The sequence below is a fragment of the Physeter macrocephalus genome, chromosome 6 (assembly GCF_002837175.3).
Source record: "Physeter macrocephalus isolate SW-GA chromosome 6, ASM283717v5, whole genome shotgun sequence".
Lineage (NCBI taxonomy): Eukaryota > Metazoa > Chordata > Mammalia > Artiodactyla > Physeteridae > Physeter > Physeter macrocephalus.
The window spans coordinates 69,488,366-69,506,985 of record NC_041219.1 but is presented as its reverse complement, the minus strand read 5'-3'; the positions used below and the strand labels follow the sequence as shown (position 1 = coordinate 69,506,985).

General features: G+C 39.4%; 1 long non-coding RNA gene across 4 annotated transcripts in view; it reads right to left on the bottom strand.

The window, feature by feature from the left end:
- Positions 1–807: 807 nt before the first annotated feature.
- Positions 808–18,620, bottom strand: part of LOC114486474 (uncharacterized) — a 49,127-nt gene continuing 31,314 nt past the window's right edge. For all 4 annotated transcript variants that reach the window (XR_003680280.1, XR_003680282.1, XR_003680281.1 and 1 more), the window contains 2 exons: positions 1,762–1,819; positions 808–1,109 (listed from right to left, as the gene is read on the bottom strand). This is a non-coding gene — a long non-coding RNA (uncharacterized lncRNA). The remainder of the gene's footprint in view (positions 1,110–1,761; positions 1,820–18,620) is intronic.

Below are 18,620 nucleotides of genomic sequence, written 5' to 3'. Positions count from 1 at the left end.
AAAGAACGAAGCAGTTTAATACACACAATAAAATTATCCTGACAAAGATACAGTTAGTCTGTTTACCTCAACCACTCTAACAACCAATCTAGATTTGTTTTGGTTCCCATAGAACATTAACCTATCTCTTGACCTAAATTTGGATGGGAAAATAATAATAGAACAAAATACTTTTGTCTGAAGTAGATTCTCCTTCCGGTCCCAGACTCTGGCTGATAATGAGTCAAAGGGCAAAACACAAAGTGCATACAAAGATCACATGCTGTTTAGAAGTGCAATGAAATCACCCAGCTCCCCCGTCTGCTTCCCACACCTGGGTCTCTGGAGACTGCTGATGAAGAGGCAGAGCCCGTGTTCTCCCCACCCCTGTTTTGTAGCAATACCACCAGGAAAAGTGTTCTTCCCCTGGCACGTAAGCTACAGTTTGGAGTCACAGAGAGTTCTTTCCTCTCTCATGCCCTGGTGTTAGTAGAGTGACTTTTAGGCCTGGGATGTTTCACATCACTTTTATTTTGGGATCCCATGTCTTGAGACAGCTGGTGAGTGTTAATGACCAGGCCACTGCGCTCAGGTCTGCACGTCCACTCTCTTATTTCAAAACAAGGGAAACATCCTGGGATGTGGTTCTCACAACAAAAAGGAGACACTAAAGCCTCAGATGATCCTCAGAGGGACAGGAGATATTTTTCAACTTGGCTTGGGACCAAGTGCTGAAAAACGTGAAACCATTGTTATGTATTACTCCTTTTGGCCAAAAAGAAGAAATTATACAAACACATAAGAAAATCTTATTATATTTTTCCTGCATTCTTTCTTTTCCCCAGATATATAGTTTAAATTTGAACAGTCATACAAATATCCCATGGGAGTGATGCTTCCCACATGGACAGCTTCCTTGCTTATAAGAGATACAATCCAATTCTCTGGTGGCTGAGGGGCCAACTTAAGGCTATATTTTAACCATTGAAGTCCTTATATGCCATTAGGTGGGGGGAGGGAAGGGAAGAATGATAAACTCCAAATCTCTGTAAGCTGATTAAAAATTGTCCTCCATAGTATCGGGTTTAGCGTTGTCTTCATGCCGTGTTTGACTACACCAACACAAAAGCCTGGTGACATAAGAAAAAAGAAAAGGAGAACTCAGACATGATATAAGGTTAGATCAACAACCACATACCTAAATGCATATTCTAGGAGCTGGTCTACTTGTTGAAGAGTCAAAGGTGAGTTACATTCAGTTCTTGCCATGAGTTTACCATCCAAGCAGAAAGAAAGAGCTAGAATTTAAATATAGTACCTACAAACCAAAAGCAGGAACCATAGAGCAGGTAGATATGATTAATTACCTTACAATCCCTTTCAACACAATGATACCACTGTATCACTGATGGACTCCTGTGGGCCACTGTCCATCACAGGGATGAAAATAATTAGCAATTTCAGCTGATGAACTAGCTAGATGAATGAACCACCCAAAGCAAATTGAAATAGAGAAGCAGGTTATGTAGTTCCAGGAGATAATTTATATTTTTATGTAATCCTATCATATTCCTATGAAACTCAAATTATGCTCTCTTCTAAACAGAAAAATATTTGGAGTATGGATAAAATTGAAAAGGTTTAGGGAGTTATTCTGTTTCTTTGATAAACTTTGTTGTTGTTCTTTTAATCATTATACCATCATAACCCTTTAGGGTCCCACAACCCTCTTATTTCTAAGAATGAGAAAGAGCTGATTCCTCTTATGCTATAAGGACTTACTTTACATAAAATCTTGATCACTTCCTTTTGAGCTACAGACTTCCACCTGCAACAAAACCTAAAAACAAAGCAATTTATTGAACATTACTTCATTCCAGGTTCTATGTTAATTGCTTGTCCATATATCATCTTATTTCCTTTTTGTAAAAACTCTCTAAAGAAGCTAATATTGCTCCTTTTATTCAGAGGAGGAAATTGTTAGAGATTAACTAACTTGCCCAAGGTTACTCACCTACTAAGTGGTAGCAGCAGGATTCAGAGCCAAGGTGTCATAAATAGTAACACTGTATTTGTGAATATGATGAAATAAAGAAATTGTGCTCGGATTTTTAAAAAAATTTCACTACAATTATAATTTATTATTAAAAACCACTTTTGCTTTATATGTAATTGCTCCCTGAGAATATCTGTGCATTTTACAGAGTAGCCTTGAACTTCACAGAGCTTTAATTCAACTTGAAAGAATAAAGTTTTATCAACATAACTAATTAAGGTCAAATACTTTTCTCAAACAAACGAATTATTTGGGGAAGAAGACTGCAAATTTAAGAAAAATCTCTGTGTGTGTTTTAATCTTTACTAGGAAATCAGCCAGTGCTTTCCTGTTGACATAATTTCTGCCTAGATCGTTAAAAGTACCATATATCTTGAATATATATGCTTTATAGAACAGATAGGGAAAGGGAGTAATTTAGTAGTGTTGTTTGAATGGGAAACAGGAAACTAGGCTTAAAAGTAGAGTTAGATTATATGATTCAATTGGCCTCAAAGCCTAAAACGTGCTTTTTCTTTTGCTGCCTTAATAGCCTTCATTATTCTTTTTACAGTGCATAAATTGCTTTTGCCCTATGAAGAAAGTATTTGTTTAGTAAAAGTGTAGGTGAGAATTAATTTTTAATACAGCAATATAATCCTACAGAGCACAAAATTCATTAAAAAATATACACACATATGCATATATATATATATATTTCTCAGAAAGACAGAGAATATAAAAACAAATCAGCTTTATGCCTGTCCTGGATCATCATTATCTTTTCTGCTTTTAATACCTACCTAAGTTGGGGATTGGATTAGCTCAAGATGGTGGAGTAGAAGGACGTGAGCTCACCCTCTTCTTATGAAAACACCAAAATCAAAACTAACTGTTGAACAACCATCAAAAAAACAAAACCACTGGAACCCACCAAAGAAAAGATACCCTACACCCAAAGACAAAGAAGAAGCCACAATGAGATTGTAGGAGGGGCACAATCACAATAAAATCAAATCCCATACTCACTGGGTGGGCAACCCACAAACTGGAAAACAATTATGCAGGAGTGAAAGTTCTGAGCCCACTTCAGGCTTCCCAGCCTGGGGGTCCAGCAATGGGAGGAGGAGTCCCCAGAGAATATGACTTTGAAAGCCAGCAGTGTTTGATCACAGGACTTCCATGGCACTGAGGGAAACAGAAACTCCACTCTTGGGGGGTGCACACAAACTCTTTTGTGCACCAGAACCATGGGGAAAAAAGCAGTGACCCCATGAGAGACTAGGCCAGACCTACCTGGTATTATTGGAGTGTGTCCTGCAGAGGTTGAGGGGGTGGTGGCAGCTGTGGCTCAAAGACACTGACAGCAGTTCTGGGAAGTATTCATTGGCATGAGCCCTCCCAGCAGCTACCATTAGCCCCACCAAACAGCCTGTAGGCTCCAGTGCTGGGTTGCCTCAGGCCAAACAACTAACAAGGGGGGAACACAGCCCCTCCCATCAGCAGACAAGTGGATTAAAGTTATACTGAGTACAGCCCTGTCCCCCAGAGGGACAAGACCCAGCTCCACCCACCACAAGTCCCACCCATTAGGAAGCTTGCCCAAGCCTCTTAGATAGCCTCATCCACCAGAGGGCAGAGAGCAGAAACAAGAAGAACTACAATCCTGCATCATGTGGAAAGGAAACCACAATCACAGAAAGTTAGATAAAATTAAACAGAGAGGAATATGTCCCAGATGAAGGAGCAAGATAAAACCCCAGAAAAAACAACTAAGTGAAGTGAAGATACGCAACTTTCCAGAAAATGAATTCAGAATAATAATAACGAAGATGATTCAGGATCTTGGAGAAAGAATGGAGGTAAGTATTAAGAAGATGCAAGAAATGTTTAACAAAGACTTAGAAGAACTAAAGAACAAACAGAGATGAACAATACAATAACTGAAATGAAAAATACACTAGAAGGAATCAATAGCAGAATAACTGAGGCAGAAGAACAGATAAGTGACCTGGAAGACAGAAATGTGGAAATCACTGCCATGGAACAGAATAAAGAAAAAAGAAGGAAAAGAAATGAAGACAGCCTAAGAGATCTCTGGGACATTTAATGCACCAACATCCTCATTATAGGGCTCCCAGAAAGAGAATAGAGAGAGAAAGGACCTGAGAAAATATTTGAAGAGATAATTGCTGAAAACGTCCCTAACATGGGAAAGGAAACAGTCACCTAAGTCCAGGAAGCACAGAGAATCCCAGGCAGGATAAACCCAGGGAGGAACACACTGAGACACATAGTAATCAAATTGGTAAAAATTAAAGACAAAGAAAAAATATTAAAATCAAAAAGGGAAAAGCAACAAATAACATATAAGGGAACTCCCATAAGGTTATCACCTGATGTCTCAGCAGAAACTTCTGCAGGCCAGAAGGAAGTGGCAGGATATATTCAAAGTGATGAAAGGGAAGAACCTACAACCAAAAATACTCTACCCAGCAAGGTTCTCATTTAGGTTTGACAGAGAAATCAAAAACTTTCCAGACAAGCAAAATCTAAGAGAATTCAGCACCACCAGACCAGCTTTGCAACAAATGCTAAAGGAACTTCTCTAGACAGGAAAGAGACCAGAAACCTGAAACAACCTTGTAATATATAGACTGCTATATCAAAACCTCATGGGAATAGCAAACCCAAAAGATACAATAGATACACACACAAAAAAGAAAAAGCAAACACAACACTAAAGATGGTCATCAAACCACAAGAGAAGAGAACAAGAGAGGAAGGGAAGAAAAAAGACCTACAAAAACAAACCCAAAACAATTAAGAAAATGGAAATAAGAACATACATATCGATAATTACCTTAAATGTAAATGGATTAAATGCTCCAACCAGAAAACATAGAATGGATGAATGGATACAAAAACAAGACCCATATATGTGCTGCCTACAAGAGACCCACTTCAGACCCAGGGACACATACAGACTGAAAGTGAGGGGATGGAAAAATGTATTCCATGCAAATGGAAATCAAAAGAAAGCTGGAGTCATAATACTCATATCAGACAAATAGACTTTAAAGTAATGACTGTTATAAGGGACAAAGGAGGACGCTACATAATGATCAAGGGATAAATCCAAGAAGAAGATACAACTGTAAATATATATGCACCCAACATAGGAACGCCTCAATATATAAGGCAAATACTAACAGCCATAAAAGGAGAAATCGACAGTAACACAATAATAGTAGGGGACTTTAACACCCCACTTTCATCAATGGACAGATCATCCAGACAGAAAATTAATAAGGAAACACAGGCCTTAAATGACACATTAGAGCAGATGGACTTAATTGATATTTATAGAGCAGTCTATCCAAAAGCTGCAGAATACACATTTTTCTCATGTGCACATGAACATTCTCCAGGATTGACCACATGCTGGGCCACAAAGCGAGCCTCAGTAAATTTAAGAAAATTGAAATCATATCAAGTATCTTTTCTGACCACAATGCTATGAGATTAGAAATAAATTACAAGAAAAAAAACTATAAAAAACACAAACACAAAGAATATGCTACTAAACAACCAATGGATCGCTGAAAAAATCAAAGAGGAAATTAAAAAATACCTAGGGAAAAATGAAAATGAAAACACAATGAACCAAAACCTATGGGATGCAGCAAAAGCAGTTCTAAGAGGGAAGTTTATAGCAATAAAATCTTACCTCAGGAAACAAGAAAATCTCAAATAAACAACCTAACCTTACACCTAAAGCAACTAGAGAAAGAAGACCAAACAAAACCCAAAGTTGGTAGAAGGAAAGAAATTATAAAGAACAGAGCAGAAATAAATGAAATAGAGACAAAGAAAACAATAGCAAAGATCAATGAAACTAAAAGCTGGTTCTTTGAAAAGATAAACAAAATTGATAAATCCTTAGCCAGACTCCTCAAAAAAGGAGAAGACTGAAATTAATAAAATTAGAAATGAAAAAGAAGTTACAACTGACACCACAGAAATACAAAGGGTCACAAGAGACTACTACAAGCAACTATAAGCCAATAAAATGGATAACCTAGAAGAAATGGACAAATTTTTAGAAAGGTACAATCTCCCAAGACTGAACCAGGAAGAAATAGAAAATATGAACAGACCAATCATCACAAGTACTGTAATTGAAACTGTGATTAAAAACCTTCCAACAAACAAAAGTCCAGGACCAGATGGCTTCACAGGTGAATTCTATCAAACATTTAGAGAAGAGCTATCATATATCCTTCCAAAACTGTTACAAAAAATTGAAGAAGGGAAACTCCCAAACTCATTCTATGAGGCCACCATCACCATGATACCAAAATCAAAGATAGCACACACACACACAAAATCACAGGCCAATATCACTGATGAACATAGACGCAAAAATCCTCAACAAAATACTAGCACTCTGAATCCAACAATATATGAAAAGGGTCATACACCTTGATCAAGTGGGATTTATCCCAGGGATGAAAGGATTTTTCAATATCTGCAAATCAATCAGTGTGATACACCACATCAACAAAGTGAAGAATAAAAACCATATGATTATCTCAATAGATGCAGAAAAAGCTTTTGACAAAATTCAACACCCATTTATGATTAAAACTCTCCACAAAGTGGGCATAGAAGGACCGTACCTCAACATAGTAAAGGCCATATATGACAAACTTACAGCTAACATCATACTCAGTGGTGAAACGCTGAAAGCTTTTCCTTTAAGATCAGGAACAAGAAGAGGATGTCCACTCTCGCCACTTTTATTCAACATAGTTTTGGAAGTCCTAGCCACAGAAATCACAGAAGAAAAATAAATAAAAGGAATCCAAGGTGGAAAAGAAAAAGTTAAACTGTCACTGTTTGCAGATGACATCATATTATACACAAAAATTCTAAAGATGCTACCAGAAAACTACTAGAGCTCATCAGTAAATTTGGTAAAGTTGAAGGTTACAAAATTAATACATAGAAATCTGTCTCATTTCTATACACTAACAATGAAAGATCAGAAAGAGAAATTCAAGAAACAATCCCATTTACCATTGCATCAAAAAGAATAAAATACCTAGGAATAAACCTACCTAAGGAGACAAAAGACCTGTACTTTGAAAACTATAAGACACTGGTGAAAGAAATCAAAGATGACACAAACAAATGGAAAAATATACCATGTTCTTGGATTGGAAGAATTAATATTGTCACAATGACTATACTACCCAAAGCAGTGTACAGATTCAATGCAATCCCTATCAAATTACCAATGGCATTTTTCACAGAACTAGAACAGAAAAAATTTTAAATTTGTATGAAGACACAAAGTACCCCAAATAGCCAAAGCAATCTTGAGAAAGAATAATGGAGCTTGAGGAATCAGGCTCCCAGACTTCAGACTATACTACAAAGCTATAGTCAGCAAATCAGTATGGTACTGGCACAAAAATAGAAATGTAGATCAATGGAACAGGAAAGAAAGCCCAGAAATAAACCCACACACCTATGGTCAATTAATCTATGACAAAGGAGGCAAGACTGTACAATGGAGGAAAGACTCTCTCTTCAATAAATAGTGCTGGGAAAACTGGACAGCTACATGTAAAAAAATGAAATTAGAACATTCTTTAACACCATACACAAAAATAAACTCAAAATGGATTAAAGACCTAAATGTAAGGCCAGACAGTGTAAAACTCTTAGAGGAAAACATAGGCAGAACACTGTCTGACATAAACCGCAGCAATATTATTTTTGAGCCGTCTCCTAGAGTAATGGAAATAAAAACAAAAATAAACAAACAGGACCTAACTAAACTTAAAAGCTTTTGCATAGCGAAGGAAATGATAAACAAAATGAAACGACAACCCACAGAATGGGAGAAAATATTTGCAAATGAAGCGAACGACAAGGCATTAGTCTCCAAAATTTACGAACAACACATGCGGCTTAATGTCATCAAAACAAACAACCCAATCAAAAAATGGGCAGAAAACCTAAGCAGACATTTCTCCAGAGAAGACATACAGATGGCCATGAGACAAATGAAAAGATGTTCAACATTGCTAATTATTAGAGAAATGCAAATCAAAACTGCAATACGGTATCACCTCACACCAATCAGAATGGCTGTCATCAAAAAAATCCCCAAACAATAAATGCTGGAGAGGATGTGGAGAGAAGGGAACCCTCCTACACTGTTGGTGGGAATGTAAATTGGTATAGCCACTGCAGAGAACAGTATGGAGGTTCCTTAAACAACTAAAAATAGAGCTACCATATGATCCAGCAATCCCACTCCTGGGCATATATCCAGAGAAAAACATGGTTTGAAAGGATACATGCACCCCAATGTTCATTGCAGAACTGTTTACGATAGCCAAGACATGGAAGCAACCTAAATTTCCATTGACAGAGGAATGGATAAAGAAGATGTGGCACATATATACAAAGGAATATTACTCAGCCATTAAAAAGGATGAAATAATGCCATTTCCAGCAACATGGATGGACCTAGAGACTGTTATACTGAGTGAAGTAAGTCAGAGAAAGAGAAATGTTGTATGATATTGCTTATATGCAGAATCTAAAAAAATGATTCAAATGAACTTATTTACAAAACAGAAGCAGACTCACAGACTTAGAGAATGAACTTATGGTTACCAGGACAAAGAGTTGGGGGGATAGTTGGGGATTTGGGGATTGACATGTACACACTGCTATATTTGGAATGGATGGCCAGCAGGGACTTACTGTGTAGCACAGGGAACTCTGCTCAATATTATATGGCAACCTAGATGAAAGGGGAGTTGGAGAAAGAATGGATGCATGTGGCTGAATCACTTTGCTGTACACCTGAGGCTAGCACAACATTGTTAATCAACTATACTCCAATGTAAAATAAAAAGTTTAAAAAAATACCTACTAAAGTTCAATGAGAATGGCTAGAAACCAGCTCAGTCTCTGAAAGCTGATTCTGGAGATCTGTTTAGTTGTACCTCACTTAGTTTATTATCTCATTTCACTCCTTCCGTAACACTTGAAGGAAATAGAACCTCTGAGGTTCTATAATGATGAGCATCTGTGATTTCCAAGATACTGGAATAGTGGACGTTTATTGTCATTTTAGTGATAATGGTAACATTGACTTTTACTATAATTAGGTGTTTTATCTTTAAAGGAGATTTAGTTGTGATATTTAAATTGAGAAGAAGGTTCTTTCCTTTGGTAGTAATGTTGGGCCGATGTGAACCTGCAGCTGTCACAGGCCAGAACCCCAGCCATGTGTAAGGAGCTGGTTCACATTGGGGGCAATGAACCCAACACACAGAAAGATGCAAAAATGGGAAGGCGAGAGAGACACAAACACACACACTCCTGGTGGCACTAGATTCCTGGTTCCAGTCCCTGACAGCTCTGAAGCTACTCTGACTCGTGGTTTCCTTATGCTTGGCTTTTCAGCTTTATTTCTGCAAATGGCACCAATAGCTTTCCAGTAAATATCATTCATTGTTGTTATTGCTGCTGCTGTTTTTATTGTTATTCTTGCTTAAGCTAGCTCAGCTTGAGTTTCTCTCATCTGCAACCAAAAGTCCTGATACATAGAGGAACATTTTCGTCACACGGGCTGAGGTATAATCTGAACTCCCGGAGGTTCTGTGACCAAGAAGCAAAGGATCACACAGGCCATTGGCCCAGCCAATGAAACAGTCTTCAGGGGCTGAATATCAAAAGGCTTGGAAGAGTCCATGGTAATTGTGCTGAATAATGTCCATGATAATAGTGCTAAATAGGAGGTAAAGTGGTTTTTCTGGAAAGTCTAAGTTTATACCAATTGTCTTGGTCTCCTGTCTGGTTTAGCATTTGTCTCAGAGATTTATTTTCTAAATTAAGCATTGTTATTGATTGTTGCTTTAAAATCATCCAGCACCAGTTTGGTAGAGTACTACTCTTCATTTTTAGCTTCTGCAGTACCTGGCTTATCAGGTACTGTGTGAGACTTGTGTGCTGAGAAGATTCTTTTTCACATATCATGAGAATGAAAGACATCCAGCAACAGCCTGTCTCTCTTCTCCTAACCCAACCCACATGCAGTGTGACTCACACTCCTCTCAAAATGGCAGAACGCAGAGTGATTAAAGGTGCATCTAAAACAGCAAACTATTGCCAGTCTTTGTAGGTGGTTGAGAAATGTTCAAACTTACTGCCCTCACCAACCACTTAAAGGACCTGACAGTTATGTCCTGGGCCATGCCATTGCCTGCAAGAGGCAGGAAGCTGCCAAGCCACAGGTTAGGGTACCAGAGTTAGAGTGAACTGGAGGAAATTGTAGGTTAAATTTACATGAAATATAGGCAGGCAACTATAGGCAGAGCAGTCCTCACACAGGTCACAAAGAGTACAGTCTGAACCCTTCCTCCAGTGGTTTTGTCATTTATGGTATGATGGAAATCTGCAGCTACTTATTTATATTTTATTGTTTGGTAGCCCTTTAGTATTTTGCAATAAACTCTCTAGACAATGGTGAGCTCCAAAAGACAAAAGTCCATATTCACTGAAGTGTTAAATACTTAATTTCTAATTATCAAGAAAAATTCATGAAGAATATGTAATTTGCAGAAAATGTTTGTTGGCATTTACCATCACTGACTATATGAAAATCAAAAGGCACAAACCACTGAAGGGGAATCAACAGCTGCTTCAAATCTGACTTAATTTAAGAAAAATGTGCCAGAAGACAACCATTTTATAAAGTCAACTGTAATATGTGTACTGTATATCACTCACTTAGGTCAAATAACTTTTCTTAATTAACGTTTTGTCACGTAATCTGTTTCCAAGTTTGGTTGTGCATGTTGGAAAAAAGAGAGTAGGTGCTAAAAAATATATTTTTTAGTGAAATGAATTATTTGTTGGACAATTCAGAACAGAAGAGAACAGAATATTCATATAAGATAAGTAAATGGAGGTATCATTGGAGAGACCAAATCTTAAGTACCTATTATGTAATAGGTGTTTAATAAATACTTGTGGACCAAATAGGGCAGGTTTCCACAGGTCACTAGATAGATGTTCAATATCTTTCAAAGGCCATTGCACTCTATTTACCAATTTCAAAGATTGCCAGTCCTTTCATCAACTTGTGCAGCAAATAATGTTGGAGTCATTAATACCTGCAAGCTTAGAGGTTTCACTACCTAGATCCTAGATATAACTGCAGTAGTTTCTTTTGCTGATACAGATAATTTTGCAATGGCTACTGGCAAGTTAAAAAAAATAACACACAGCAGTTGGCCAAACTCTTGGTTAAATTTAGGAATCGTTTTCTGTATGGGGCTACCATTTCAAGAGATCCCTGGGTGGTATTTTGCCCATAATTATGACTATATTTCACTTTACCAGATTTCTCAAAGAATTAGCTAAAAATCTAACTTTTAAATAGGTCTTTAAAATGCGATGCTAATTCTTTGAACTTTCTCTGTCAATTCTCTCCTATTATTGACCTGCAAATAAAAAATTACATGCTGAAAAGATCTTTAGAAGAAAAGGAAGAAAAAAATAAAACCGAACAGACAGAACCTTGAAACAAATGGTAAAAGCAAAACTAAAGAGACAAAATCACACAAAGAAACATACACATACACACTCACAAAAAAAAAAAACAGACAGAACCCCAAAACAAGTGGTAAAAGCACAACTAAACAGACGAAATCACACAAAGAAACATACACACACACTCTCACAAAAAGAGGAAAAAGAGAAAGGAAGAGAGCAACCAAACCAATAAACACACCCACAAATAAAAATAATCACTAAAAAGTTAACTAAGATAAACCTAAAACCAAAAACAAATCAAATACAGAAAGCAAACTCCAAGTCCACAGTTGCCCTCAAAAGTCCACCACCTCAATTTTGGGAACACTCGTCTATTCTGCTATTCACACGTACAGGGTTTACCAAGCTGATTGCGGAGATTTAGTCCGATGCTCTTGAGGCTGCATGGGGAAATTTCCCTTCCTCTTCTTTGTTCATACAGCTCCTGGCTTTGTTTTGGCCCCGCCTCTGTGTGTAGGCCACCCTCAGGCATCCGTTCCCTGCCCAGACAGGAGGAGGTTAAAGCAGCTGCTTTGTGGGGATTTAATCTGCTGCTTCTGAGGCTGCTGTGAGAAATTTCCCTTTCTCTTCTTTGTTCTCACAGCTCCTGGGGTTCAGCTATGGTTTTGGCCCCACCTCTACATGTAGGCCACCATCAGGAGTCTATTCCCTGCCCAGACAGGAGGAGGTTAAAGCAGCTGCTGATTAGGGCTCTCTTGCTCACTCAGGCCAGAGAGAGTGAGGGGCACGGTAGTCACAACTGGAGTGCAGTGCGTGCCTGCTGCGGCAGAGGCTGGTGTGACATTGCGGCAGCCTAAGACGTGCAGTGTGTTCTCCCAGGGAAGTTGGCTCTGGATCACGGGACCCTGGCAGTGGCATGCTGCACAGGCTCCTGCGAGGGTGTGGGTAGTAACCTGTGCTTGCACACGCAATCCTTGGTGGCGGCAGCAGCAGCGATAGTGGTTCATGCCTGCCTCTGTGGTCCGATATGATATCCGTGGCTCACACCCGTCTCTGGAGCTCACTTAGGCGGAGCTCTGTCATCTGTGGGCACACGGAGCAGGAAGCCCCTCTCCTCGTGCACCCTGAGACAATGGGGTCACTTGCCTCTCCAGCAGGTCCAGACATTTTCCAGTACTCCCTCCCGCCTACCTGTGGTGCACTAAACCCCTTCAGGCTGTCTTTGTGCAGCCAACCCCAGTCCTCTCCCTTGGGTCTGACCTCTGAAGCCCGAGCCTTAGCTCCCAGCCCCACCCACCATGGTGGGTGAGCAGACAAGCTTCTCAGGCTGGTGAGTGCTGGTCGACACTGATCCTCTGTGCAGGGATCTCTCCACTTTGTCCTCTGCACCCCTGTTGCTGCGCTCTCCCCTGTGGCTCCAAAGCTCCCCCAGCCCGCATCCCCACCAGTGAGGGGGCTTCCTAGTGTGTGGAAACATTTCCTCCTTCACAGCTCCCTCCCTGAGGTGCAGTTCCCAACCCTATTCTTTTGTCTCTGTTTTTTCTTTTATTTTTTGCCCTCCCCAGGTGCTTGGGGAGTTTCTTGCCGTTTTGGAAGTCTGAGGTCTTCTGCCAGCATCCAGTAGGTGTTCTGTAGGAGCTGTTCCACATGCAGATGTACTTTTGATGTATTTGTGGGGAGGAAGGTGATCTCCACATCTTACTCCTCCGCCACCTTGAAGACCATCGGGTTAAGTTATTTCTATATTATATTTTGCATGTCATTAAGCAAGGAGCTAGGACAAAATTTATCTTCTAAAGAAGTAAAAGTATTGTATAAAGGTTCACTTTTCTTCCTAGTTCCACTCGCTCTCTTTCTGTGCGTGTGTGTGTGTGTGTGTGTGTGTGTGTGTGTGTGTGTGTGTATAACCTCAGACTTTTAAGTTATAAATCACACTCTGATTCTTTAGAAATCCATGGAAAGCTAAGTTGATGACTGTGTTGGGCAATTTCCTGTGAATTTAGTCAAAGGAAATAGCTAGGGCTGATATTTGGCCCATAGTTCATTCATTGCCTAAATTCAACTGATAATTGCTCATAACTTAATCTCCCTTTGTTTACATAATGTAGATTTGACCCAAGTGTACCAAAATATGTTGCTGATGGGGCGCATTCTACCCATTCTAGCATCCAAAGTTGCTTTTACTCTTCCCTTTGCTGTGTAAGAAGTAATGATGATAGAGACCGAGGCTGAATTAGATACCTCAATTTATCATCTTATTCAAGAAGAACTATGGTCCAGGCAGGGTATCACTGGCTCATGATTCTCTCCTGTATACTCTGCTTAAACTGTTCCCCCAAAGCCTAAACTCTCCATTGAGGTTTCCTGCATGCGAAGGGTAAAGTGAGAACATTTGCAGGTTAGGGTAGTGTAGTGATGCAGAGGCCAATACCCAAATGAAAGCAGACAAAAATAATAATGATAAGCAAAGCTAAGGCTTCATCAGGAGAAATCAATTACAGAACAAAATTGGGCATACTTTCAAATTTTCAAAAATTTTATTTTTCAATAATAGAATCCAAAGAATCTGAGGTGGCCAAGCTTCTTTCCCAGCAGCCTCATCCAAGAAGCAAAAGGGAACAGACAAGATCCTGAGAAAAACAGTTAGATTCTCCAACATGAAAAGAAGCTGGCTAAGGGGCTGAGAAGACAGTGCAAGGCAAGAACCCATGAATAGCTCAAGCAAAATCTCTCAAGAGTAGTGACCCCTGCACCCTATCAGAAGACATCAGTTGTGGCTCCATGTCACTGAGTTGAGATGGAGGAAATGAGTCACAGACCAAAGGGGTCACCCCCTGAGTGGATAGAAGGGTCTCTGATATAGAATAATTAAGGGGGATCTTAGAAGATTAAGCAAAATCTAGGTCCTTAGCAAGTATTTCATTCAACCCCATCTGGGTTTTCCCCCTTCCTTTCTCCACACACCAAGACTATAGCCAGTGTACTGTACAGTACTATCGGGTAGTTTAAGTGTAAAATTTAAGGGGGGAAAGGAAATAGTCTGGAATAACTAGGAAGAATATTTTTACTGTTCCCTCCTCAGAAAAATTTCAAAACCAGTCATTGACAAATATGTCTTTCGAGTGTAGAAAGTTCTGGGATTGGCTTACAAGTCTTTTTCACGTGGACAAATAACCAAGGGAAGAATTTTGATATTAGTTCTCCAAGTGTGTCAATACCACATAGTTATATTTTTCTAACCCCAAAGTGTATTAACACACTTTCCCACAGTCATTTGACTTTTCTGATGTTTCCTTTTAATCAAATTGTCATTAACATCTGTTTCAGGCAACAAGACTTTCCCACGGTAGCAAAACTATGATGATTTTTTCATATGGAGAATGTAATGAAAATATGTGAATTGAGGAAAACAAACTAACAACTTGAAAAATCTTGGGATTAAGGGGAAAAAAAACTTTGATCAATGAATATAAACCTTATTCTGTGGGGAGGATTGTGAGAAGGACACACTAGTCACAGCAGGTTCTTCTTGGCAAAAAGTTTGCAGAAGACCAACCAGTAGTAGCAGCACTTTGATTATCCTGAGACAAGCCTCAACTAACTCTTCTGTCTTATTGTCCTTCCTGGAGACTTTCTCGAGATGAAAGGAGCCTTTCAGACTTAGTCTTCATTGTTATTAGTGGGTCTTTATTGTTATGAGCCATGTGGCAAGACAAAAACCTTTTCCTTAATAGTACAGGGAAACCTAGGTGTCAAAAACTGTTGGATGAGGGAATTCCCTGGCCGTCCAGTAGTTAGGACTCTGCACTTTCAAGCCTGGGTTTGATCCCTGGTCAGTGAACTAAGATCCCACGACAAAAACAAAAACAAAAACAAAAAACAAAAACAAAAAACTGTTGAATAACTAGGGAGGCACTTGTCTTTGTTATTATAGCCATCCAAGGGCTAAAACTGTATGTATCTCCCATCTCAGCTGGTATAAACTTTTACCTATTTACCCATTCCTATCACCAAGAGAAGTACTGAAAGAGGGCAGGTACCACTGAACTAACTTTGTCGACATGTTCTTTTCAGAACAGGCTCTTGATTACTTTCCACAAACAAGAGTCTCTGCACACTCATCAAAATTTATTATAAGGATCATGGCTCCTTTTAAACACCATACTTTAGTATTGTACCCAAAAAACTTGCTTCCAAAAAGGCAAAGGGAAGAATTGGTTTAGTAAAAGCATTCTACATAAGTGCCTTGTGAGGTTGACTAACATTCCAGAAAATTCTTTGTAGAATCAAAATTAAAAACATTAGAATCTTAGAGCTGGAAAAAATCTCCAAGGTATCTAGTTTCTCCCTCTCTGTAGTATATTCTTGTTTGATATGTAATTTTTCTTAATAATCTTCCTTCATTTATCTGTTCTACAGGTATTTATTGGGAGCCTATTAATCTCTGCTAGGCACTGGGTGTAGAGGGCTGAGCAAAACACATCGTCTCTGACCTCATGGAGTTTCACATCTACTGGGAAAGACAAAGCCAAATTATCATGCAAATAACTCTATAATCCCAATGTGATGTTTCAATTGTTCCAGTTGCATGGAATTTATTATTTTTATAGGTAGCTATTCTATTTATACAGTGCAGACTATGAGAAAGTTCTTCTAAATCTATTTCTATCTCATGTAGTGCGGGCCTTCACTTTTCATATGCTTCGAGGAACCATCCTAACAACATGTTTGCGTCATCTCCTCCAGTCTTTGCCAGGGTTTTAAGTCCTGTATGTCAGGGAAGTGCTCTTTCTTAGTCAAGTTTATGTCCCACCCTTCTTGATCCAGCACACTCAGAATCCAGCTCCACGGGAATTCTCCCATCTTCTGCTAATATGTGTTGGCTGGATGCCACAGCTCTGTTGGGGTTGAGTCTCTTTTCTTCCTTATCAGGTCCAACACATTCCAACTGGGTTATTGTTGTCCTAGTGGCCAGGGGGGGAAAGTGGGGGCGGATTCTGACTGTGGTTCAGACTGTGCTTCAAGGGAAGGCTTCTGTATAATCTTCCATTAAGGGGGCAGTTCTGCCCCTTAATGGGGAGGAGTAGGCCACTTTCTGGGCTCTAACGGCAGGGGAATCTAGAGATTTGAGAATTTTGGATGACTCCATCCATATGTCAGGGTCTCACTTTTTCCCATATAAGGCCCGATCTTGGCACAGCAGGCAGAGCAGAACCTTGAGTTCTGCTACTCTTATTAAGTGTTGGGCTTGGTCCTCAGCTTTCACTGCCCACCAGCTATAGAATATTAAAATATTTTGCATACTACAAAAGGTTCCCTTGGGCTTACAAACTTAACTTTTAATTGCCAATTAATAACGTGCAGCCTTTGATTTTTTCCAACTTGTCAACTGAGCTTAACACTCAATTATCCTGTCCTTGTAGTTGTTGCTTACCCTCTACTTCTCAAATGCCAAAAACATCACACGTGCTTGTGTACTATCTTTCACCAGAATTCCATTGTAGGTCACCACCAATGAAAGTTTTAACAGTAGCATGGCAACCTTATGCAGGAAATATCTGTGTTTCAGCTTCTACCAGTACTAGAATCCCCATTACCAGTTGAGTGGCACATAATCCAACCCCCAAATCCCATCTTAGTGTCTCCTTTCTTGGACTCCATTTCCGGTACTGATTGTTGCAGAAATTAGAGAGAAGGGAGTTTATGAGGGAGTGCTCTTGATCAGGGAGTGCTCTTGAGATCAACATCTATGAAATGGAAGAGAAAGAAAGGAGACAGGACTGTACAAAGGACACGTTGGCCTTTGCCGTGGTCTCGACAAAGGCCTCAACTGACCCCAAGGGAAGTTCTGAAACTGGGATGTCCTTTAGGGTTGTCTCAACTTGGGGCAAGGTGGCTAGACTTTTATGTTCCTGAGTCAGTGAATACGGATCACCCTGGGAAGGCAGCATGACCTTGGGAGAGGTGGGACTATTTAACAGAGACATTCACCAAAGAGACAGCTGAGGCTGTCTGGTGAGCGTTCTTCCAGCAGTTGGGGAAATGAATCCTTAACTTATGAAGGATGTATGGGTGGTGCATCATATCAATTACTGAGAACATGAGGGAACTTCTGGACATTGCCCATTTCAACCAGAACATGGGGAGATGCATGTGCAGTAGTTGGGGCCATCTCTTATATTTTCTGTTTCAATATGCTTCATCACCGCTCTCCTCTGCACTAACTGCCTCATGATACAAAAGTGCATCTGTATCCATGAAATAGTCTCCTTTCAGAGTATCAAAGAGGACTTGTTTTATTTCCCTTATTGACCTACCTGGGCTTTCTACCATCTTAAGAACATTTAAAAAATTTTTTTTAGTACTGAGAAAGGAAGTAGGAATCTTTGAATCCAACCTCTTTCTCTTTTCCCCCTCTCTTGGCTTCTTTTCTAGTTTATAGCATTCCTTAATTTTCACTGCGAGTTATAGATATACAGTAAATATCATTCCTTTGTCTAAGTCCATCAGACTTGCCTTGTGATTTATAAATGGAACTTTGGAATTTAGGAATTCCTTTTCTCTTTAGCAGTTCTGGCTCTCAAAGTAAACTCTCTACAGAGTAAAGAGTTAAAAAAAAATCTAATTTGGCAATCAAAGCTGACTAGGGAATTTATGGTTCTCCTGAAAGTCATTGTTTCAAAGGATGGAGAGTCATAAGAATCAGAGTTTAACTGAAATGAACATAGTTGTGTTTAAAGTTTTCCAAATACTCTAGTTGTTATATAGCCGTGTTCCAAACTTTACATATATATTGGCATAATATATTTAAAATTTAAAAATTATTTGCCTCCCATCCCTGTTTTTGTATCCATTGCTAGACTCTATTCAAGTGGTAGAGATAGTTTTTTATATGCACTGTCCTGAAGAGCTGGGCTGATACAGTGTACAGCAAATAAGCCAATTAAAATGCTTAACAGGGCTTCCCTGGTGGCGCAGTGGTTGAGAGTCCGCCTGCCGATGCAGGGGACGCGGGTTC